The sequence below is a fragment of the Pygocentrus nattereri genome, chromosome 7, assembly GCF_015220715.1.
Source record: "Pygocentrus nattereri isolate fPygNat1 chromosome 7, fPygNat1.pri, whole genome shotgun sequence".
NCBI classification, from domain to species: Eukaryota; Metazoa; Chordata; class Actinopteri; order Characiformes; family Serrasalmidae; genus Pygocentrus; species Pygocentrus nattereri.
Window position 1 is genome coordinate 9,747,501 of NC_051217.1, and position 23,892 is coordinate 9,771,392.

At 37.1% G+C, this 23,892-nt stretch overlaps 1 protein-coding gene across 1 annotated transcript in view; it reads left to right on the forward strand.

Moving 5' to 3' along the window:
* Positions 1 to 23,892, forward strand: part of lepa (leptin a) — a 34,016-nt gene that overhangs the window by 1,586 nt on the left and 8,538 nt on the right. The window contains exon 2 of the mRNA XM_037540228.1: positions 7,993 to 8,013. The gene's annotated coding sequence lies outside the window, so the exon portion shown is untranslated. The remainder of the gene's footprint in view (positions 1 to 7,992; positions 8,014 to 23,892) is intronic.

A 23,892-nucleotide genomic window follows, 5' to 3' on the forward strand; every position in this document is an offset into this window, starting at 1 on the left:
TTAGTAGCTCTTAACTCACGGCAGACACAGATTAAGCTCAGACAAACAAACTCATGTAAACAAACTCAGTTAAAAATAAATAAATCACTGCCTCACTCTAAAGCTCTATTTACAAACATAAAAAAAAACAAAAATTACTCACCACCGCACTCTATATATGTTATTAACATACATCAAATACACAAACATTACTCACCACAAAGGGGACCTGTTATGATTTTCTTTTTCTCCCTTTACTTTAGTGTTTATATATATGTGGTATACAATCAGCAAAGCTCAAAGTACACACGTGAAATGTCTCATTGGAATTCCAGCCCTTTTCCTTTGTTACAAGATGACACAATCTCATGCCACAGTCTTTATTGCCCACCTACCTGCAAGTTTGGCACATCCTCACACAACACACAGCAACTACTGGAGCCTGGAAAGAGTTTATTTAGTTTTGTAGCCGTGTCACAAAGACGTTGACCTGACTTTCAGAATCAGGCTCTCGCTCAAACTGATACAGCAGAATTGATGCCACTGGAAAAATGACCACATCATTATTTACAGCTGCTCTTGAAGAGACTGCAAGACAGGGGCAGAACATTTAGGGATGGAATCGATCTGGTGGTTGACCAATCAAAACAGAGTGGATAAGCTAACCAATCAGAGCACAGTGGGCTTACAGGCGAGCTGGGTTAAGGACAGAGGAGCTCTTACTGAGTGTTTCAGACAGATGTACAGTATGAGAAAAAGAATGTGTGTTTGGAAAACTGATGCATGTAAATTTATTCTCATAGACCCCAAAAATAAAATTCTAAACATTGAAAATTAGCCCAATAGGTGTCCTTTAAAAAAGATCAAATAAACAAACTACTCACTGCTGCCCTCTAAAGATGTTATTAACAAACATCAAATAAACAAACACAGCTCTTGACTGCTCTAAAGAACTAGAGGCTGTCAAAGACCTCATGTTGTCTCTCAAGTAAATACGTTTTATACATACACTATGTTGCCAAAAGTATTCAAGTTTTTGCTCTCCTGCCTTCACATGCATGTGAACTTGAGTGACATAGCACAGTTAGTGGATTACGGTTACAGTTAGTCTACACAGACTACAATGCAAACTAGCTGAGCTATTTTTAGGTTATAGAAGTCTTAAATCTTTGGGCCCATGCCACCAGCCCTGACCATTTAAAGGGTTAAATCTGTGAATAAATCTTAATCTGGGATTAAAACCTTGACCTGCCATTGATTTTGATTGCCCACTATGATAGATTCACCACTGTAAATAAACAGCAACAACATTACTCTCAACACTAATTATCATCTATACTTTTTATAATCCCTTCTCAGCGAAAACTTGTATAGGGGTATTTAAAAAAACAGCAGTCACAGAGGAAGAAGAAATGTTGACATTTAAAGTCCCTTCTGCATGACATGGAGCTTTATAACCAGCCTGAGAAGATTGCTTAAATTATACACAAAACCCTTGGCTATTAAAATTAAACCATTTTTAAAAACTGATAATTTTTTAATTCATAAATATTCACTAGTCATGTTTAATGCAGAAATCTTTACATTACAAGTAGGCTTTTTATCCTATTACCACTGCTATGATAATGTTAATGTCCTCTAGCACCTCCATACAGGTGTTGCGTTAGTCCTAAATTAACGGTGGTGTACATTCCCATACGCACACTGATCTAAAAGAAATTTAAACACAGCTTGCACAACACTCAAGTGATCTATTCTTTGCTCTGTTGGCTGGTTTCCTGGACAGGAATTAAGCATAGTCTTAGAAGAAACATAATTTTAAATGATTTTCCACAGATTTTCCACAGAAAGGAAACTGTATAGTTGTAATCTGTACAAAAAACCAGCTCTATGTTACAGTTCACAGTGAATCCTTCACAAGTGCTCAAACTTCCAAAGATTATTAGAGTAGCTTGATAACCAGTTAGCTAGCTGCCAAGCTGGTCACCAAAGATCTGGTTAAGAAACATGCATTCTTAACTAGCTTATATGCAGTATGTATTCCACTGTCACGCACATACATGCATTTAGGAACCACAAACATTCATGCATTAATGAGATACTGCTAGTGTGGTTTTCTTCTGTTTCAATGGTGCAGAAGGTATCATTTCAGGACTAATAGAACAGAGTGTAAACACTGTTAGAGTTTCAAAATATACTATTTGCTCCTTAGTCCATATCGTCCAAATATGGAAACTGAACTTCAAAAACAGTTTACTTTGAATTCATTGTTTTTGTGCTGTTGCAAGAATATATGTAAATACATGATATTGCCAAAAGTATTCGCTCATCAGACTTCACACACATATGAATTTGAGTGAGATCCAATTCTTAATCCATAGGGTTTAAAATAATGTCGGTCTACCCTGTGCAGCTATAACAGCTTCAACTCTTCTGGGAAGGCTTTCCACAAGGCTTAGGAGTGTGTTTATGGGAATATTTGTCCATTCTTCCAGAAGGACATTTGTGAGGTCAGGCACTGATGTTGGATGAGAAGGTCTGGCTCATAGTCTCCGCTCTAATTCATCCCAAAGGTGTTCTATCTGGTTGAGGTCAGGACTCTGCAGACTAGTCAAGTTCTTCCACACCAAACTCACTCATCCATGTCTTTATGGACCTTGCTTTGTGCACTGGTGCGCAGTCATGTTCAAACAGGAGGGGGCCGTCCCCAAACTGTTCCCACAAAGTTGGAAGCATAAAAATGTCCAAAGTCTCTTGGTGCTGAAGCATTAAGAGTTCTTTTCACTGGAACTAAGGGGCCGAGCCCAACTCCTGAAAATCATCCCCCCACCCAAACTTTACACTTGGCACAATGCACTCATACAAGTACCGTTCTCCTGGCAACCGCCAAACCCAGACTTGTCCATCGGATTGCCAGACGGAGAAGCATGATTCATCACTCTAAAGAACATGTCTACACTGTTCTAGAGTCCAGTGGCGGCACTTTACACCACTGCATTCGAGGTTTTGCATTGCAGTTGGTGATGTAAGGCTTGGATGCAGCTGCTCGGCCATGGAAACGGCCATTCCATGAAGCTCTCTTTCACGCTTTCACGAAGCAAGCTTTCACGGCCATTCCATGAAGCTCTCTATTCTGTTCTTGAGCTAATCTGAAGGCCACATGAAGTTTGGATGTCTGTAGCGATTGACTCTGAAGAAAGTTGGTGACCTCTGCGCAGTATAAGCTTCAGCATCCACTGAGCCCACTTTGTCATTTTACGTAGCCGACCACTTTGTGGCTGAGTTGCTGTCGTTCCCAATCACTTCCACTTTGTTATAATACCACTGACAGTTGACTGTGGAATATTTAGTAGTGAGGAAATTTCATGACTGGACTTGTTGCACAGGTGGCATCTTATCAAGGTACCATGCTGGAATTCACTGAGCTCCTGAGAGTGACCCATTCAAGCAGTCTGCATGCCTAGGTGCTTGGTTTTATACACCTGTGGCCATGGAAGCGATTAGAACAGCTGAATTCAATGACTTGTATGGGTGAGTCAATACTTTTGGCAATATAGTGTATATTCACCTATTCTGCTGTGCATGTTTCTGATGCATACAAATGTCACATGAAGACCTCAGGAAAAATGATAAAATATTCTGTTCATTGATTTTGTGAAATGATATTAAGACTAAAAAAGTCCATAGACTAGGTTACAATGGAGTACAGTGACGTGCCACTCTTAATGAAAAACCATGAAAACACAGAGGCATTAGTGTAGGCTTGTTCCCCTTGCATTTCTGAGATTATTGATCTGTATATTGTTGCTGTCGGTAAAAAAAAGAAAAAAAAGTCTATGATCATTTTACAGAAGAAGGAAAAATGTTCTAAACTTGTAAAGTAAGAAGATTTTCCCAAGAAATGTTTGCGCATTTCTATTCTATACATCATTGAAATTTTAACACAAGGCAACATTGCTGATGATATAATTTATCATGGGAGACCATCAGTTAAGATGAGTATCTTCCTTATACGGAAGCTGAATTTATTTTATTATAGACCAACCTGCATCACACACACCACTGACTTTAATGTTAATAAAAGGTTTCATTCACTATATTGCCAGACGTATTCACTCACCCATCCAAATGATTGAATTCAGCTGTTTCAGTCACTTCCATGGCCAAGCACCTAGGCCTGCAGACTGCTTCTACAAACATTAGTGAAAGATTGGGTCGCTCTCATGAGCTCAGTGAATTCTAGCATGGTGCTACAATAAGATGTCACCTGTGCAACAAGTCCAGTTGTGAAATTCCCTCACTACTAAATAATCCACAGATCAACTGTCAGTGGTATTATAACAAAGTGGAAGTGACTGGGAATCACAGCAACTCAGCCACAAAGTGGTCAGCCACGTAAAATGACAGAGGGGGGTCAGCGGATACTGAGGCTCATAGTGCTCAGAGGTCGCTAACTTTCTGCAGAATCAATCACTACAGACATCCAAACTTCATGTGGCCTTCAGTTTAGCTGAAGACCAGCGTAGAGAGTTTCATGGAATGGGTTTCAACCCAACAGAACACCTTTGGGATGAATTAGAGTGGAGACTGTGAGTCAGGCCTTCTCATCCAACATCAGTGTCTGACCTTACAAATACACTTCTGGAAGAATGGTCAACAAATCCCATAACACAGGGTGGGCCAACACCTTATTAAACCCTATGGATTAAGAATGGGATGTCACTCAAGTTCATATGCATGTGAAGGCAGACAAGTGAATGTGTATGTCTGACTTAATTACAGTCAGCAGTAAAATCTGTTAAAAGCAATGTTATTCAGCAATTGTTATCCTGATGTTTTTTTAGGAAAAAAATCTCTGTTTTTGTCATGTTTATTTATATGCCATGGAAGGCCACATGCATTTCAAAGAGCTTTAAATTCGCCATACTACATACAAGAGGATCAGAGTAACATTAACTCTATCAAACAACACACAAAAGACTGAGTCTTTATTCAACATGTTTTTAACTCCAGTTATCCTACATCATGAAAGTGTAATGGACTTGTACAGTAAATCATTATGATAAGAGTTTGATCATTGAAATTCTTGATAATTCGTAATTTGTAACTAATATAGTATTATATTACTTTCAGGCCTGAACCACCTTTCAGATACTGTTCAAATGAAACTTTCAGCTGCACCTTAAATTCAGAAATAATACAGGTTTTCCTTTAATACTGTGACATATTTCCAATTAAAAAACAGTCTCAGGCAGGTTCTTGGAGCAAGCTGAGCATTTCCTCTAGAAGATGGGGATGGCAAGGAGAGAAGGTGATACACGATATTATTGGTTAATATTTTCTTCTTAGTCCACTGGCACATGCTGATGGAATCAAAATTCAAAAGATATTTTAGGGACAGAAAAAGATAATAAGAAACAAGAATTTTGTCTTTTAAATGTTAAATGATGAAATATTCTTAATATGACTGGGGACATTTTGATTCCAAGTCTTTACGTCTATGTTATACTGCAATATTTTACTCTATATAGATTATGTTTTGAGAATTTTCTATAATTGTTAGTTTTTTTGTCAAACTTTAGCTGCACTGATAAAAGTAATACTTTGAATTTATTTTGTGCAAATACATACATCATACACATAGTCCATCCATTTCCAATGTGTTGCTGTAACATATTTCATTCATATAGAAATTATTTACATATTAAAAAAGCAAATTCAATCCATCACTTTTTTCAGTGTGTGAAGTTTGATGCTGTGGTTACTGGCCCGATAGCTCCTTTCACCTTCTTTTGCAATAATTGATAATTGTCTGCTTTTAATCTCAGTCTGCAAAAATAATCCCTGTTGATGAATGTGGATTTCTTATTTGGTAATTATTACTATTGCTGAACAGTCTGCAACCCCTTTTTCAAAAAAGTAGAGCAAAAAGGGCAAAATGTAAACAAAAACAGGGTGCAATGATACACAAAACAGTTCATCATTGCATCCACAAATGCAAGTTAAAATGTTACCACGCAAAGAAAAAAACATGCATATATGGGATCCAGAAATGCTGCCACCTTCTCTGGGCCTGAGCTCATTTAAGAAGGACTGAAAGGAATTGGAAAAGTGGACATTTTAAATCCTTTTTGAAAATCATGGATGTTGTGTCCCCCCCACCCCACACAGTTCAAAAGCCAGCATCCATGATAGTATCGGGATGCCAAAGGGCACAATGGTTGGGTGACTTGCACATCTGTGAAGGCACCATTCATACTGAACAAGTGTAGTGCAGTGCAGACCTGTCACCCAAACATTGAAAACATTTTGCACATTATGAAATGAAAAATATGAGACCCTGAACTGTTGAGCAGCTGAAATGCTATATCAAGCAAAACAGGAAAACATTTCACTTTCAAAGCTACAACAATTGATCTATTTAGTTACCAAACGCTTACAGAGTGTTGTTAAAAGAGGAGGTGACATAACACAGTGGTAAACATGCCCTGTCCCTTTTTTGGAATGTGTAGCTGGCATCAAATTCAAAATGGGCAAAAATGTACCATTTTTAATAAATATATGGTTTATATCATTTGCATGTCATTGCATTACATTTGTATTTATATTTTGCACAGCATCCCATTTTTTTGGAAATGGGGTTGTAGTATTCAGGAAGAAAATGGTATCAGGCCATGCACAAACATATTCAGTGTGTTAGAGTTGATGTAAACTCAGTTTTTTAAGGTTTTCAAATATGATAGCAAAATATTGACTCATTCATGCAATAGCCTCTATTTATCGCATTTCAATAATAATCAGATCATAAAATATGCAACAGCTTCCTTACTTATCATCAGTAATATCAGTAATAACAATGAAAAATAAAAAGCAACAATTATAATAATAATAGTTCCACACATAGGAATCCTTGTACTAAAACACTAGGTCATTCACTTTAAATACTGTCACTGTGTCATTGGTAAATCAGAACTGTGAATTATTTATCTTTATTATGTCATCATCACTTGAATAGTGAGTAAGTATAAGTAGACAAATGATTAAGAATCATATACAATATCATAATAGAGTTAGTAGTTCTTCAAGACCTCAGGGCTGCTTGTGCATGTGAATGAGTGTTTTGAGGACTGGATGGATTTATTTTTTTCATTGGGGATTCTCAGTAACTCCCAAACTTGTTGAATGCGTTTCTTTTAGGAGATCAGTATTGCAACATTTGAATGAAGAGGGTGTTTTATGCATGTGGTATATATACAATTATTACATGTGGGTATGTTGCTTATAAATGATATGTTATTAATGCACTTATTTTCATGTAGAATCTGTTTTATCCACTGCATTTAAATTCGTGCTTGTTTCTACAGAACCATCGTTCTTATTCATACAGACATTGTTTCAGTGTCCACAAACTAGTACCATGGGGCTCGTATTATCTGGATAGAATCTGACATCAATGCAGCCGACTCATAAGTACATGCCAGTCATAATGCTCTGTTAATTATTGTAAAGTAGAGACCTCCCCTTACCCATTCATGATTTAATGGATTTAAATCAAAACAAGTATCCCTTGTCCAATCATTTGGCACATCTGTGTCATCCATCAATATGCAATAATGTATTTCTTGGGTGTTCATATCTTTTAGAATCAGAAAATAAATATTTTCGTTTAGGGGGGCGTTAAGCCTCATGGTACCTTTAGCCCTGTTTAAGTCGTCTTCCAAAATTTGTGCAAGGTTTCTGAAAATGATTGAATTTATAAAATGTATACAGTTTGCATGTAAGGACAGGTACTATGCAAATATACTATACATATATGTGCAGTCCTAGACGTCAGATACACTGGCTAAATCATAGATCACTAGTTCAGTACTCAGATGTCCTAACTAGATAGTTATCAGCATGTAAATGCATGAAATCTGAATCTTTATGTTCTTAATGCCACCAACAAAGATTTATTCTGTCCAATGTAGCAGAACAGACAGATTGATTGTAAGCTTGCTTTGTATTTTGCAGATCTGCTGTAGACCACCAAAGGTGCGTGTTCTTCCTCCTGCTTCTCTTTCCCTCTCGTGCCCTTCACGTCTCTTTTTGCGGTCTGGGCTTGCTGTTCCATAACTCAGTAGCCAGGAAGCCCTTACCCCAAAAAGTATTTGTGGAGGGTCCAGACATCACACATTTTCTCAGATTCAACGCTAGAGCCACGTGTAATGCTGTACTTTTTGATATTAAGATCAGAATTCTGTAACATTTTACCAACACACACACACACACACACACACACACACACACCTATTTACAACTATTTATGTGTTTATACGTTTTTTGTCCTATTCATTTGAGAACTATTAAGATATTGTATATAACTAAAGCTCAGTGTATTACCTTCATTTCTCTCAAAATGCCTTGATAAATAGTTATAGTTTGATTTTTGCTACTACTTTTCAATTAAGCAAGGAAACATGCCTACAAAGGGATTATTAACATTAAACAGCTATTTGCTCATACAGGGTATCTTTTTAAACATTTGGTTTCATGGTCATCAAGGTGTCTTCCTTGGATTTAAGAGCAGGTAGTATAGCCTCTTTCTGTAGATCCCTGCCAGTGGACAGAAATTAACACATATTTTTATTTAAAGTAAACAAATAAAATATGTTTATCTGTTACTCTGTTGGTTCACTATGTGTGAAATGACGCCTTTATTGAGCTGCAAGCAAGCAATGAGGGGTGAGAGACGTGAGAACCCAATGCAGTGAAAACATTTCCAGCCTCTCCACAAAAATGACCATGCTGACATAAAATCAGTACAGCTTTCTTACTTGATGCCACAAATAAAAAAAAAGTCCCACAGTATTTAAAAACAATAAATGCTGATGTATAAATATTGATATGTTTGCTCCCCAACCAAGATGAACATCCATTACACATCCAATTTTGTAAATGATTGACATCATCAATTATCATGACTTATTTTTTTAAATATATTCTGTCAATGTTGTTAAAGAATAAAACATTTGTTTAGAGACATCCAAAACAGGCTTTAATTTTATGGCTACTGTGAAGACTGCTGATGACAACACAGAAAGAGAAGAAAATATGTGGGTTTGGCATTATTCCCAAATAATTAAACGATAATTAATTTAAAATTAAATAAATTATTCCCACCAGAGCTTTAATATTCCTAGAGGTTTAAATTGCTGGGGTCAAATTGACCCACTACTTTGAGAATAATTAACCCCAAAGTACAACCCTGTTTCCAAAAAAGTGGGCACACAGTGCAAATTGTAAATAAAAACAGAATACAATAATGTGCAAATCATTTAAACCCTAATTTTACTGAAAATAGGACATAGACGATATAACTGTTGAAAGTAGGAAATCTTGTTTTTTTTTGTTGTTTTTTTTTCCAATATCTGTCCCTTTTTAATTTGATGCCAGCAACAGTTTAAAAAAAAGTTGAGACAGGGGCAACAAAGGACTGGTAATACTGTAATGCTGAAAAAAACACCTGGTGGAACATCTCACAACAAATTAGGTAAATCAGCAACAGGTCAGTAACATGATTGGGTATAAAAAGAGCACCCCAGAGAGTCTTCTAGAAGTAAAAATGAGGAGGGGTTCACCACTCTGTGAAAGACAAATAGTACAACAATTCAAGAATAACATTTCTCTACATAAAATAACAAAGTACTTATCATCCGTGGTACATAATATCATTAAAAGTCTCTGTAGGTAATGGACAAGGCTGTGATCTTCAAGCAGCACTGCATTAAAAACAGACATGATTATTTAGTGGAAATCACTGCATGAGCTTAGGAACACTTTTGAAACCAAAGTTTGTGAACACAGTTCATCCCTGCATCTGCAAATGTAAGTTAAGACTCTTATCATGCAAAGAAGAAAATACATATAAGCAGGATTCAGAAATGCCACCACCTTCTCTGAGCCAGAGCTCATTTAAGATGAATTAAGGCAAAGTGGAAAAGTGTCCTGTGGTACATCAGAGTTTAAAAGGCAGCATTCATGATAGTATATTACTATACCTGGCATGGGAGATTTGCAAATCTGTGAGGGTATCATTAATGCTGAAAAATATACAAAGGGTTTGCAGCACCATACACTACATTACCAAAAGTATTCTCTCATCTGCCTTCACATGCATATGAACTTGAGTGACTTCCCATTGTTAATCCATAGGATTTAATATGATGTTGGCCCGCCCTTTGCAGATATAACAGCTTTAACTCTTCTGGGAAGGCTTTCCACAAGGTTTAGGAGTGTGTTTTTGGGAATTATTGACCACTCTTCCAGAAGTGCATTTGTGAGGTCAAATACTGATGTTGGATGAGAAGGCCTGACTCGCAGTCTCCACTCTAATTCATCCTAAAGGTGTTCTATTGGATTGAGGTCAGGACTCAAGTTTTTCCACACCAAACTCGCCCATGTCTTTATGGACTTTGCATTGGTGCACAGTCATGTTGGAACAGTAAGGGGCCATCCCCAAACTGTTCCCACAAAGTTGGGAGCATGAAATTGTCCAAAATCTTTTGGTCTGCTGAAGCATTAAGAGTTCCTTTCAGTGGAACTAAGGGGCCGAGCCCAACTCCTGAAAAACAACCCCACACCATAATCCCCCCTCCACCAAACTTTACACTTGGCACAATGCACTCATACAAGTACCGTTCTCCTGGCAACTGCAAAACCCAGACTCATCTATTAGATTGCCAGACGGAGAAGCGTGATTCATCACTCCAGAGAACATGTCTCCACTACTCTAGAGTCCAGTGGCAGCACTTTACACCACTGCATTTGAGGCTTTGCATCACGCTTGGTGATGTAAGGCTTGGATGCAGCCGCTCTGCCATGGAAACCTATTTCATGAACCTCTCTGCGCTGTTCATGAGCCAATCTGAAGGCCACATGAAGTTTGGAGGTCTGTAGCGATTGACTTTGCAGAAAGTTGGCAACCTCTGTGCACTATCAGCATCCACTGACCCCACTTTGTCATTTTACGTGGCTGACCACTTTGTGGCTGAGTTGCTGTCGTTCCCAATCACATCCACTTTGTTATAATACCACTGACAGTTGACTGTGGAATATTTAGTAGCGAGGAAATTTCATGACTGGACTTGTTGTACAGATGGCATCCTATCACACTACCATGCTGAGAGCGACCCATTCTTTCACAAATGTATGTAGAAGCAGTCTGCAGGCCTAGGTGCTTGGTTTTATACAACAGTGGCCAAGGAAACGATTGGAACACCTGAATTCAATGATTTGCATGGGTGAGTGAATACGTTTGGAAATATAGTGTATGCTGCCATCCAGACCATGAATTTTTCTGGATATGTCTTGTGTATTTCAACAAGACAATGCCCAGCCACATTCTCTACAGTAGTAGAGCACAGTAGTAGAGTAGTAAAAGTGTTTGGGTGCTAAATTGGCCTGCCAGTAGTCCAGACCTGTCACCCACTGAAAACATTTGGCACATTATGAAATGACAAATACAACTGCTGAGCAGCTGAAATCTTACATCAAGCAGGAACATTTCAGAAAACATTTTAGCTTCAAAACTACAGCAACTGGTCTACTTAGTTCCTAAATGCTCATTGAAGAGTGCTTTCAAAGGAAGACGTGATTCAACACAGTGGTGAACATGCCCCTGGCGCAACTTTTATTTCAACATGTTGCTGGCGTCAAATTAAAAATGAATAATTTAATTAACAAATAATCCTAACTTTCATGGAAACAGGGTTACAGCTTGTTTAGTTTTGCAGTTTTAAAAGAAAAATGACAAGATCTAAATAGTTTTCTATATAATATACATTTTGATAAGCTGTTTTTATTGAAAACGTTTTGAAAATTGTCCCCTTCAACATGCATAATATCAATTCAATTTTGATGGGCAGTGCAATATTGCTATATCAGTGACATCATATTTTATTGATTCATTTTACAACAGAGTTTTGGTTGTTTAATAAATTGAACAGTGTCACCAAGCAGAGCAGTAAAGCTTGGAGCAGTAGGGGATAACCCTCCTATTATCTCTGGGGTCAATTTGGCTGTGTTCATTGTTTGATGTGTCTAAATAAATTTTTAACTTAAATTTTTTGCCGCATATCAAATGACTTTCCCTAATTTAACTGGGTAAACATAAAATGAATAATAATATAATGTTTTCAGTGTCCTGTATACATTTTATATGCACAGTGTTGTTTGAGGTCAGACTGACCTCAGACTATATAAATCAAAAGAAATATCAACATTTTGCACACATTTGTTTTGGCTGTTATGGATGATATTGAGGTCACTATAACATGACATTTAATAATCTTCAAAAACGTATCACTGCTGTTGGGCCTTAACCTAACATCACCAAACCTGTTGTAGTGCAAGATAGTTCACATTATGTGGGGGAGGGTACAACACAATTCCCACCAGAATGTTCATTTCCTTTGATATTGCTGGAGTCAAACTGACCCCAAGGATAAAAGATCTTAGTAAATTTGAGTATAATTGGAGGGTTAAGTGTTTAGCCCAATCCCACTAGTTATACAAGACACATGGTTATACAATGGCTTCACAGACCAATCACCAACCAGAAATTCCCTGTTAGACAGGGACTGAAGTTGCTTCGGTTGCTGCAAGGCTACCTTCCATCCCAACTATAGGATATTTATAACCAGTTTCAGTCCATATATGCTTACCTGTATGCCTCAGCGTGAACAGTGTGTATTTTGGCTGCAACTCTGGACCTTTACATGGGTGCAAACTGAGGGCTGGAGTCGGGCAGAGTTTGCAGATTTCTCTACTCTGACACAACAAATAAACCAAGCAATTAACTGCATAATTAATCATGTGTGAGGGCAGGAGAATCACCAAACTGAGCAGAAATCCAACCTTGTAGGATAAGATTTGGTTTCTGTCCATGTAAAGGTGCAGGCTCTGACACAGTACAACCACTAGATGGAGCACCTTTCCTTCAAAGCAAAGGGCTGTGTTGTGCAAAGGATCTCTGGCTGCAGAGATGTCTATTATTGTTTGCATACACTAATTTGACCTGTTTAAGTTGAATGTCTTAAGCAGTGAGTTTTAGTTTTTTTAAGCTTTGGGCCCCATTCACCATTATCTTGATAAAAGTCCTAAGAAAAACTCTACGTCTACATTTACCTCTACTCTGCGACGTTCATGACGTCTTACAGAATTGCTTGCATATGTGTGCTCCTGAGTGTGTGTATATCCAGTTCTTACCTAAGAACAAACCCCAAATAAGAAAACATTGGAGAATGTCAGAAACTCCATGAGTGGGTTTTAAGAAGAAATTTCTTCTTGAGAATGGTTAGTGAATGAGGCCCAGGTTTTTCAGGTTCGAGATGAATTTTTAATGGCTTGTTTTTGAACGTGCTGAACACAAATAATAATAAAAGAGGAATTCCACTGATTTTTCCAATTATATTTTGAACTGTTGAGATGCAAACACAGTCATTAAGAGTAGTTTGATGTGAAATAGTTCACTGCAGAGGAACATGCTGATTCAGATTTCTTAACAATGGTGATGAGAATGACTCAGAGGATCATGCTGTGATTTACATGATGTACCTCTCCGATATGAATTTACTTTAAAATACATACCTTTTAGGCTAAGAGACATCTGGCAAGATATTCGTAAGCATTTTTTATGGACTTTTAGAGGCACTGAATGCTTTTGATGATTTATTTCACCACCACTGTGAACAATTCTGACTCGGTTTCTTTAGAAACAAGAATTTACGTTTGTGGCATTTTGCTGACGCTCTTATCCAGAGCGACTTACAACTTGATCATTTTACACATGGGAGGCCAAGGGGGTGTTAGGAGTCTTGCCCAAGGACCCTTATTGGTATAGTGTAGGGTGTTTACCCATGTGGGGATTGAACCTCAGTCTACAGTGTAGAAGGCAGAGGTGTTAACCACTACACTAACCAACCAATTTCACATCAAACCACTCTCAATAATATTGTTCTATCTATTTAATTCTATTGTAATATCTATTTAATTATGCAGACATTTTGAAAAACTGGGGGGGGCTGCCTTAAAGAGTTCAACATTTTTGATGTAATAATAACTATATATAAATAAATGCTTTAGTTTGTCAGCTTTTCTCATATTCCATCCTCCAGCACTGCATTACAGGAACTTTTACACACAATGTATTGATAGAACTTCTTTACAGGGTAAAGTGACACAATATTAGAAAATGTGGCATGGGGCTAAACGTGATGTGCAGTATATCATATTTAAACAACTAAATGAATGCAAATTCAAGCCTAATTAACAGTTAAATTAATTTAAGAGCATTTTACACTTCAGTCTGGAATTGACTCAGTCTAGTTTAATGGTCATCTTGTTATTTTCTTTACATTTTCACTTCTTAAATGCTGTGTTACATTCTTTCACATCTCTATGTCTTTTGATAGTACAGAAAAAATATGACTGACTCTCTTTCAGTTTGGACTGTGTCGACTTATCCTTTTTCCCAGTCTTTTATATTGTCTCACAATGTTTATAGCACAAACATTATTTTTATTAATATTCATTAAACAAACGCTTTTATTCCAGTCATCTGCTGTGTATTTAGCTTCCTTCCTCTAAATTCTAAAGTCTCTTAAAACTATTGCCACCATTGCCAACTTTAACAAGATGACCATACATGTGTGTTCAATTAGGTCTTTCCTAAAATATCACATTACTATTTCCTCGGGTTTCTGCAAGACCTTCCGGTAATCCAGCCATTTTAAGGTGAAAACAAAACACTGTTGACCCCTTTACTGTAACTCACAATTCACCATGTGTTAAACATTTGCTCCCTTAAGCTGGACTGACATGCAGACTCAGGCTGAAAACAATAGAAATAATAAAAAGAAAATGAAAAAAAGAGAAAGCATTGACTTTCTTCTTGGAAACAGCATTATCCATGCAACATGTCTCCTCTTTGACAAAAATGTCTGAAGGACAGCTAAAATGGGCACAGACTTTCAAAATTCATGAACGTTCCAGGATTTTTTCTGACACTGCCTGTTCTTGGAATTCAGCAGACCTGGCTCGTAATATAGTAATGTGTGTATTTGGCTGGATCACAAGATGCTTTATTGTTGTGTTCAAAATATAACTGTCATATTTTAGTAAATGGGTTTACATTGTGAAATGCTTAGTTAAAAATAACAAGACAAACACTGTCATTTGTATGGAACATGAACATAGTCCACTAGAATGACCATGTAACTATTCTTTAACATCAACATGGACATTAAATTGGGTTTCTGTTTGAGTAGAAGGGTTACTTTGTCCAGGGAGCACAGAGTACATTCTAATTATTCTGATTATCTGAACAGAATTTAATTTTTAGCTCAAATATTTATTAAAATGTCATAAAAGGAACTAGTTACATTATCGTTTGGCATGACACAATAAAAATTGTGATATGAAACTTTTAAAAATGTATTTATTATTTAAAAACATTTACTGAAACATCAGACTCAGGGCACAAAATCAACCATTTAGCTGGAAATGTCCACTGGTTGGACAGCCATGCCCTGTGGTGTGGCATAAAATCATCATCACCTCAGCGGTCATAACTATGTTTAATGTTGTAAGAATGTGAATTTGAGTAACTGGTAGATTATGACCGATAAAGACACCATAGATGTGAATCTGGATTCATTTTAATCTTCAGAAAAACATTTATGCTTGTTTTTTGTTTGTTTGTTTGTTCTTTTGTTAAATGACCACTATATACCTAATATAGTACATTAGAGCTGCATTACATAGATAAAATATGTTCATTGTATTGTGCTGTGTTGGTACTCTATGTTCTGATTGCAGTACAGCATATGATGGCCAATGTAATTTACCTTTGTGGGATTACATAAATACATTAATTCATCAAAACTAGAGAAACATGTGGAACTCTAATAGAGCACAATGCTCACATTACACTGTACAAATATTGCTTCTTGCATAATACTTTTGGGATGCCAGTATCGCTGGTCAAAAGCATTTGTTCAAGAGTTTTACTCTCTGCATATTATTAAACAATCCAAAACGATACAATATGATATTGTTGTGCTCATGTTTTGATGTGACATGATGTTATGCTGACTAATTAGCCTAATATTTGGCCTGCTTTTTCAGCAGTACTGGCGCAGTGTTGTTCAGAATGTGCTCATTACGACTTCTGAGAGTTTAGATGTTCAGAAGGTATATTTGAAGGAACGTGAAATGACAAACAGAACAGTAAGATATAAAATATAATATAATATATAAAATATAATATAATCTGGCTTTTAGAAACTCAATACCAAAAAAATTGGGACAATGGAAATGTAAAATGTAAATAAAAGTAGTAGAAGACAAGATCATTTTTTTCTTTTTTGTAAATAATTGTTCATTCTAAATTTGATGCCTGCAACATATTCCAAAACGTTAAGACAGGGGCATATTTACCACTGTGTTACATCACCTTTCCTTATAACAGCATCCAGTAATTGTCTGGGACACCAGTTGCTGTAGTTGTGAAAGTAGATTTTTCCCCCTTTTCTTGCTATAGAAAACTTCAGCTGTTAAATACTCTGGGGTCTCTGTTGTTGTACATTACCCCTCATAAAGCACCACACATTTTCAAAGCAAGACAGGTCTATTCTGCAGGCAGGCCAGTTTAGCTGAACTCTCTTTCTACGAAGTCATACTCTTGTAACTTGAAGAAGTGTAACGTGAGGTAATGTGAAGAAGGTGGCTTAGCATTGTTTTTCTGAAAGAAACAGAGATGTCCTTAAAAAGGCATCGTCTAGATGGCAGCATATTTTGCTCCAAAATGCACATGAACCTCTCAGCATTAATAATGTCTTCTCATGTGCAAGTTACCCATGCCCACAGTAATGCCCCCCCATAAAATGACAGATACTGGGTTTTCCTTTTCCTCTTTGGCGTGGAGAAGAGTATGTCTATTATTTCCAAAAACAGTCAGAAAGGTGGACTCGTCACAGCACAGGTTTCCACTTTGTGTCATGCTATTCAAAATTAACTTTAGCCCAAAGAAGTCAGCTATGTTTATAGAAGTTGTTGACATATGGCTTCCACTTTGCATAGAGTCTATAGTTTATTTACCGGCAAGGGTTTTCTGAAGTATTTCTAACCTATGTGGTTAAATTCTTTACAGAAGCATGCCATCTGAGGGATCAAAGATCATGGGCGTTCAGTTTTAATTTTCAGCCTTGCTCTTTACACAGGTGTCTCCAGATTCTCTGAATATTTTAGTAATGTTATGTACTATAGATCCCTGAACCCCTGAACTCCTTGCAATCATGCAGTGAGGAAAGTTATGTTTGAACTGTTGGACGATTCGTTGATGCAGTTTTATGCAAAGTGCTGACTCAGCTTTTCATCAATGCTCTTTTTACCCTGAATCCAGATAGCATCACCTGTTAACTATTCTCATGGTTAAATGTGGAAAGTTTCAAAACAGGTGTTTTGATTCATTCTACAAACTTCTACAAACACATAATTACACTATCCCTGCCCCACCATTTTTGGAATGCATTGGAGGCATCCAATTTTTTTTTTGGTGTTAGTGGTAATTGTTTCTGGTACATGACGTTGTAATTCAGCTTTACAGACAGACTGTAAATATACACACTGCTCAGAAGAGTTTAGTAACCTTACTGCAATAGGAAAAAAAGCTGTTCTTGATGTGAATCTTAGTTTTTAAAGATCTGTAGTGCCTCCCAGAAGGACGTGTTTAGAAAAAGTGGTATGCTGGATGAGAGAAATCTGTAGTAATTCTCTTTGCTCACTGAATGCTGACAATGTCTCTTGCAAAAAGTGTTATAAAATAAAACTTTGACTTGCCAGATGGTAGAAAGAGGTGAGGAGGACCATTTAAATGTGCAGAGGCAAAAAAATGAACTTGAAGATGGGAGTGTTTAAATGTCATTTCTCCTATGGTTTATATACAAAATATAACTATTATTATAAAAAATATATAACTTTGTAGTTACAGGTGTAACAGCAATGTAACAACAATGTAACTACTAATGATTTAGTCACTGTTACAGATGGATTACAGCTGTACACCTTATGTAACTACACATTTATGTTTTATATAATTACTGTGGAATAACTGTGTTGTAACAAGGTAACCTAATCACCTCACGCTGATTAATACCATTCTGTACCTTTATAACAACTTTATAACACCGGAACTTTCCTGTATTGTAGTGTTAAAGTTACACTGTAAAATAAATGGACAGCTCCTGTGTTGTTATTATGTAGGAACTGTGTAATAATGGAGTGGTAATATAAGAAATTGCTTTGGATTTAATGCAACACTTAATTAAAGTCATAAAGTTACACGCCAAGATAAGGGGACGACTGCTGTCCTGTCACATTACAGAATGGTTTAAAGCTGAAACTGGTTACAGTGTCACAGCATTAGCAACATAAACGCTAGCCAAGTGTTAGGAAAGCTGGCACATACAGTGTAAGTAATGTCTTAATGTAAATTATTACATACTTCATTTACTGCTGGAAAAGACTTATGAAAAAACTGCTGTTCCAGTATGATTACAATGTAATTACATTATTGTTAATTATTTTTAGGTAATTACATGAGAGAGAAAAGGCTGTTACAACTATTTGGATACACTTATGCAATTACATGAGGCAAAACTAAACTTGATGCATATGTGTGATTACATAGGCTGTGCTTATGTAATCTATCTATAACACTGGCTGTCATATATATACACACACACAGACACACACACACACACACACACACAAATATATATATATATATACATTTCAAATAGTCCAAATACAAACACTAGCAAGTCCAAGACAAGACTCACTCACAAAGGTCATGCAATTTCAATAGACAGCCACTGGCAGTACAATGGGTCAGACTAACAAGCTTCGTGACTTTAAATGTGCCACTGTCATAGGATGTCACCTTTGCCGCTAGACAGTTTGTGCCCTGCTAGATATGCCCTATTGTGAAAACCAGCTCAGCCGCAAAGCAGTAGACCAGGCAAGCTCACAGAGCGAGGCCTAAATGCTTAACCACATAGTCAGTAAAAGTCACATATCGTCTTGTATCACTCACAACAGAGTTCCAAACTCACTCTTGAAGCAACATCAACATAACAACTGTCATGAAATTTGTTTTTCAATGTCCAAGGAGCTGCACAGCTGCACCTAAGGTCCCTACATGCAATGCCAAATATCGGCTGGAAGGGTGTAAAGCATGCCACCACTTGACTCTGGAGCAGTGGAAACATTCAATGGAGTAATGAATCACGCTTCACTATCAGACAATCTGACTGTGCAGAGCCCTGGCCTCAAGTCCACTGAACATGTTTGAGGAACATCAGCACCTGACCTTGCAAATGCTCTTTTAACTGAATGGGCACAAATTCCCACAGACATACTCAAATTGTGAAAAGATGTTCTATTCTTCTTTCTTTTATATCCACTCTATTTTACAACCCCAATTCCAATGAAGTTGGGACGTTGTGTAAGACATATATAAAAACAGAATACAATGATTTGTAAATCCTTTTCAATCTATATTCAATTGAATACACTATAAAGACAAGATATTTAATGTTCAAACAGATAAACCTTATTGTTTTTTGCAAATATTCACTCATTTTGAATTTGATGCCTGCAATACATTCCAAAGAAGTTGGGACAGGGGCAAAAGACTGGAAAAGTTGAGGAATGCTCAAAAAACACCTGTTTGGAACATTCCACAGGTGAACAGGTTAATTGGAAACAGGAGTGTCATGATTGGAGTGTCATGATTGGATATAAAGGGAGCATCCCTGAAAGGGAGCATCCACTTTGTGAACAACTGCGTGAGCCAATAGTCCAACAGTTTAAGAACAACGTTTCTCCACGTGCAATTGCAAGGAATTTAGGGATTTCATCATCTACAGTCCATAATATCATCAAAAGATTCAGAGAATCTGGAGAAATCTCTGCAAGTAAGCGGCAAGGCAGAAAACCAACATTGAATGCCCTTGACCTTTGATCTCTCAGGCAGCACTGCATTAAAAACCCACATCATTCTGTAACAGATATTACCACATGGGCTCAGGAACACTTCAGAAAACCACTGTCAGTGAACACAGTTCGTCGCTCCATCTATAAATGCAAGTTAAAACTCTGCCATGCAAAGCGAAAGCCATATATCAACAACACCCAGAAACACCGCCGGCTTCTCTGGGCCCGAGCTCATCTGAGATGGACTGACGCAAAGTGGAAAAGTGTCCTGTGGTCTGATGAGTCCACATTTCAAATTGTTTTTGGAAATCATGGACATTGTGTCCTCCAGGCCAAAGAGGAAAAGGACTATAAGGATTGTTATCAGCGCAAAGTTCAAAAGCCAGCATCTCTGATGGTGTGGGGGTGTGTTAGTGCCCATGGCATGGGTAACTTGCACATCTGTGAAGGCACCATTAATGCTGAAAGGTACATACAGGTTTTGGAGCAACATATGCTGCCATCCAAGCAATGTCTTTTTCAGGGACATCCCTGCTTATTTCAGCAAGACGATGCCAAGCCACATTCTGCATGTATTACAACAGCGTGGCTTCGTAGTAAAAGAGTGCAGGTACTAGACTGGCCTGCCTGCAGTCCAGATCTGTCTTCCATTGAAAATGTGTGGCACATTATGAAGCGCAAAATACGACAACAGAGACCCCGGACTGTTGAGCAACTGAAGTTGTACATCAACCAAGAATGGGAAAGAATTCCAGCTACAAAGCTTCAACAATTAGTGTCCTCAGTTCCCAAACGCTTATTGAGTGTTGTTAAAAGGAAAGGTGATGTAACACAGTGGTAAACATGCCCCTGTCCCAACTTCTGTGGAACGTGTTGCCGGCATCAAATTCAAAATAAGTGAATATTTGCAAAAAACAATCCAGTTTATCTGTTTGAACATTAACTATCTTGTCTTTGTAGTGTATTCAATTGAATATAGGTTGAAAAGGATTTGCAAATCATCGTATGCTGTTTTTATTTATGTTTTACACAACGTCTCAATTTCATTGGAATTGGGGTTGTAGAATGGGATGTCCAACAAGCTCATATGGAAGTGATGGTCATGTCTCAACATACTTTTGGCCGTACAGTGCACATTACTTAAATGCGAAGATTTGATGCAGCCAAGCACTTTATTTATATATATTTTTGTAGCTATATTTTTTGAGTAGGTTTCTCAACATTGCACATTTCTGTGAAACTATCCACCACATAGCCTTTGTGATGAATGATTTACAGCTAATTTGTTTAAAACACATGTAGCAAGTAGCATATTTTGGTTCAAATGAAATTCTATCTAATCCAGGATGTGTGGAAACCATTTCTTAAGCTTTTAGCTTTCTTTTCTGGAGAATTGAAACAGTACATCATGGTTCAGAAAGCATGCAAGCCACTACTCAAATCAAAGAGTTCTGCACTGCAATCTGGTTACTTTAACCTCTAACAGGCAATAGCTCTGACTCTTTCTTTTACTGTCTGGTTCTTTTGCACATGGTGTGCATCAGTATATTGCTGTCCTCTGTTCCACAAAGGCCAGAGCAAACCCAGACATCATTGTGGAACTTCTGAAGGCCACAGCTAGTCAATATTCAGACAGACAGTGAAATAACATTTATTCTCAGAGAAGATCTAAATAGAGCTATAAACACAGTCCATCCGAAAGTCAGTTCAGCAATTCCTCAAAACTGAACAAAAACATGAGCTCTCTGTTCAGTTCAAGACAACTGCCTGGTCCACTTTTTTCACATCCGTGCTGAAAAAAATCGTAGTTTTAAATGTATTATTTATTTATTAATTTTTTTTGATAGTGACGATATGTTTTGGATTCTGGTATGCTGGACAGCAGCAAAGGAAGCTGATATGCTGATTTCCACCAACATTAGCATACACTGTGTTTTGATAAATCATATTTTAGCTATTTTGAGACCGTTAATACCATAAGCACAAAACTGACAAACCACTGCTGACAACAATGCGGTAACTTCTTTAAACACAAACAGATGTTTTAAAGGAATTTGTGTTTAGCTTTGCACATGGATAAAAACAGGACTTTTTTCTCTCATAGTACTGTATAATGCGAAAGACCTGAAAGTCTGACAGAGTTAAGACCAGTGGACAAAGTAAGAAGTATATTAAAGCTGGTCAAAACATTGATTTAATGGTGAGAAATACTGGAATGTTTAAGTGACGGGTGAGTGATGGATGATTTTCCTGTCTGATCTCAGTGTGATATTAAGATGTGGTAGATGAGTGTAGCATTCCATCTCATTCCACAACTGCTTTTGTCCCTCACACATCTCTCCCCACATCATTATTCAGGGTATAAAGAATTCGGCGAAATGCAGTATAAAGGCAAAAACATGCCCAGGTCCATTGTCAACACTGACTGATCCCACACTCAGTATTTTGAGTCAAAGTCAACTCTAAGATTATATCTCACATCTAGCTCGATGTGCATGGCCATTTAAGGTTGTAGTATTTGTTAGGAAAAGGCCTGGCTTACAAACAAAATCAATGTTGAATGTGCTGTCAGTGTTTGCACAGGTGCAGCTGCACTGCTAAGAGGCTCCCCAGTCCAATGTCTCTTATATAATTTTGTATCACAGAATTTTTTTTTTGCATAGTAACAGTGCATGTAAGCTACTGTATGCTTCTATTTTGTATTCCTATGTTTAGTTTAATGCAAAATATTTAATTACAATTGACAATAATCAATAATTGATCATTGACAATAATACCAAAAACATCTTGTACAAAGTTCTCAGCATGGTCAATTTTACAAATTTACCTCTATTGAATAGTGACCTAGAATTTCAAATATTTCATCTTCGTTTCAATTACCCTAACTTTTATTTGTATTTTTATGTTTTAAAATTCTAAAAAAAGGTTTTCCAGGTTTACTTGATAAAAAAAGATTTTTAATGCTTTTCAGACTTTTGAACACAATTATCGGCACCTTTGTTATATATGGGTAGGAAAGATAATGAATATCTTTGTGGTTAATCTGCTTAGTCTCATAATGTGAAAAAAAAATCTCACATTTAATTAAGTCTAAAAAAACTAATTAAGTCTAAGAAAAATGAACTTAAAAAAGCATTACAATTAATGAAATTGCATTGCAATTATTGGCACCAACAGTTTTTTAATTCTCTCTTGAAACATTTAAATCTCTCTTTGAATATCTAGCTGCCCCTGCCAAAATGCTCAAATAGGGTCAAGGCTGGATCTTGCAACAGGACAGTGATGCAAAACATATGTCCAAGCCCACACAATGTTTCAATGAAAACAGAATCAGGCGTCTTGGCCAATCTAGTCTCTTGACCTCATCCCCAACGAAAACATGTAGGTTGAGATAAAGAGGAAAGTCCAAATTAGAGGATCAGACTGATAAAGCCTAGCTTACTGTTAGTGTTGCAATTCATCCCAAAGGCATTTGAAGGAGTTGAGGTTGGAATCTGTGGAGGGCCATCAAGTTCTTTCACACCAATTTGGCAAATCATTTCATTGTGGAGCTTGCTTTGTACTTGTAAACCAGAAAGGAATGTTTTCAAACTGTTGGCACAAAGTTAGAAGCACACAGCTCTCTAGAACCTTGTTGTATACTGTACCATTAACATTTGCATACCATGAAAGCCCCAGCTCATTATTCCTCCTCCACCAAACTTTACAATTGGCACTATGCATTTGGACAGGTAGTGATCTGCTGGCGTGCAGCAAACTCGCTATTTGTGACTGTTTGGCCAATACCCTGTAAGTACACAACAACAGCACTTACCACGGACCAAGGCATACATTTGACTATTATGTTTTGTTTTTTAATTCTTGTTTTTTAAACAC